The following is a 2,985-nucleotide window of genomic DNA, read 5'->3' as shown; positions in this document are numbered from 1 at the left end:
CAGAGGCACAGCGTCTCCAGGCAGGGTCACTATGATGGCACAGACGCACAGCGTCTCAGGCAGGGTCACTATGATGGCACAGAGGCACAACGTCTCAGGCAGGGTCACTATGGTGGCACAGAGGCACAGCGTCTCAGCAGGGTCACTATGATGGCACAGAGGCACAGCGTCTCAGGCAGGGTCACTATGATGGCACAGAGGCAGAGTGTCTCAGGCAGGGTCACTATGATGGCACAGAGGCACAGCGTGTCAGGCAGGGTCACTATGATGGCACAGAGGCACAGCGTCTCCAGGCAGGGTCACTATGATGGCACAGAGGCACAGCGTCTCCGGCAGGGTCACTATGATGGCACAGGGGCACAACGTCTCAGGCAGGGTCACTATGATGTCACAGAGGCACAGGGTCTCAGCAGGGTCACTATGATGGCACAGAGGCACAGCATCTCAGGCAGGGTCACTATGATGGCACAGAGGCACAGCGTCTCAGCAGGGTCACTATGATGGCACAGAGGCACAGCGTCTCAGGCAGGGTCACTATGGTGGCACAGAGGCACAGCGTCTCAGCAGGGTCACGATGATGGCACAGAGGCACAGCATCTCCAGGCAGGGTCACTATGATGGCACAGAGGCACAGCGTGTCAGGCAGGGTCACTATGATGGCACAGAGGCACAGCGTCTCCAGTCAGGGTTACTATGATGGCACAGCGTCTCAGGCAGGGTTACTATGATGGCACAGAGGCACAGCACCTCAGGCAAGGTCACTATGATGGCACAGAGGCACAGCGTCTCCAGGCAGGGTCTCTATGATGGCACAGCGTCTCAGGCAGGGGCACTCTGATGGCACAGAGGAACAGCGTTTCAGGCAGGGTCACTATGATGGCACAGAGGCACAGCGTCTCCAGGCAGGGTCACTATGATGGCACAGAGGCACAGCATCTCAAGCAGGGTCACTATGATGGCACAGAGGCACAGCGTCTCCAGGCAGGGTTACTATGATGGACAGCGTCTCAGGCAGGGTTACTATGATGGCACAGAGGCACAGCGTCTGTAGGCAGGGTCACTATGATGGCACAGAGGCACAGCATCTCAAGCAGGGTCACTATGATGGCACAGAGGCACAGCGTCTCCAGGCAGGGTTACTATGATGGACAGCGTCTCAGGCAGGGTTACTATGATGGCACAGAGGCACAGCGTCTGTAGGCAGGGTCACTATGATGGCACAGAGGCACAGCGTCCTAGGCAGGGTCACTATGATGGCAGAGAGGCAGAGCTTCTCAGGCAGGGTCACTATGATGGCACAGAGGCACAGCGTCTCCAGGCAGGGTCACTATGATGGCACAGAGGCACAGCGTCTCAGGCAGGGTCACTATGATGGCACAGAGGCACAGCGCATCCAGGCAGGGTCACTATGGAGGCACAGAGGCACAGCGTCTCAGGCAGGGTCACTATGGTGGCACAGAGGCACAGCACCTCCGGCAGGGTCACTATGATGGCACAGAGGCACAGCGTCTCAGGCAGGGTCACTATGATGGCACAGAGGCACAGCGTCTCAGGCAGGGTCATTATGATGGCACAGAGGCACAGCGTCTTCGGCAGGGTCACCATGATGGCACAGAGGCACAGCGTCTCCAGGCAGGGTCACTATGATGGCACAGAGGCACAGCGTCTCAGGCAGGGTCACTATAATGGCACAGAGGCACAGCGTCTCAGGCAGGGTCAGTATGATGGCACAGAGGCAGAGCGTCTCCAGGCAGGGTCACTATAATGGCAGAGAGGCACAGCGTCTCAGGCAGGGTCACTATGATGGCACAGAGGCACAGCGTCTCAGGCAGGGTCACTATGATGGCACAGAGGCACAGCGTCTCCAGGCAGGGTCACTATGATGGCACAGAGGCACAGCGCTTCCAGACAGGGTCACTATGATGGCACAGAGGCACAGCGTCTCCAGGCAGGGCCACTATGATGGCACAGAGGCACAGCGTCTTAGGCAGGGTCACTATGATGGCACAGAGGCACAGCGTCTCCGGCAGGGTCACTATGGTGGCACAGAGGCACAGCGTCTCAGGCAGGGTCACTATGATGGCAGAGAGGCACAGCGTCTCAGTCAGGGTCACTATGGTGGCACAGAGGCACAGCGTCTCAGCAGGGTCACTATGATGGCACAGAGGCACAGCGTCTCTTGCAGGGTCACTATGATGGCACAGAGGCACAGCGTCTCCAGGCAGGGTCACTATGATGGCACAGAGGTACAGCGTCTCAGGCAGGGTCACTATGATGGCACAGAGGCACAGCGTCTCCAGGCAGGGTCACTATGATGGCACAGCGTCTCAGGCAGGGTCACTATGATGGCATAGAGGCACAGCGTCTCAGGCAGGGTCACTATGATGGCACAGAGGCACAGCGTCTCAGGCAGGGTCACTATGATGGCACAGAGGCACAGCGTCTCCAGGCAGGGTCACTATGATGGCGCAGAGGCACAGCGTCTCAGGCAGGGTCACTATGATGGCGCAGAGGCACAGCGTCTCCAGGCAGGGTCACTATGATGGCACAGAGGCACAGCGTATCAGGCAGGGTCACTATGGTTGCACAGAGGCACAGCGCATCCAGGCAGGGTCACTATGATGGCACAGAGGAACAGCATCTCAGGCAGGGTGACTATGATGGCACAGAGGCACAGCGTCTCCGGCAGGGTCACTATGATGGCACAGAGGCACAGCATGTCAGGCAGGGTCACTATGATGGCACAGAGGCACAGCGCATCCAGGCAGGGTCACTATGATGGCACAGAGGCACAGCGTCTCAGGCAGGGTCACTATGATGGCACAGAGGCACAGAGTCTCCAGGCAGGGTCACTATGATGGCAAAGAGGCACAGCGTCTCCGGCAGGGTCAGTATGATGGCGCAGAGGCACAACGTCCTAGGCAGGGTCACTATGATGGCAGAGATGCAGAGCTTCTCAGGCAGGGTCACTATGATGGCACAGAG

Source organism: Streptopelia decaocto (genome assembly GCF_964273445.1).
Source record: "Streptopelia decaocto genome assembly, contig: HAP1_SCAFFOLD_59, whole genome shotgun sequence".
NCBI classification, from domain to species: domain Eukaryota; kingdom Metazoa; phylum Chordata; class Aves; order Columbiformes; family Columbidae; genus Streptopelia; species Streptopelia decaocto.
Note: the sequence above shows the minus strand (reverse complement) of the source record.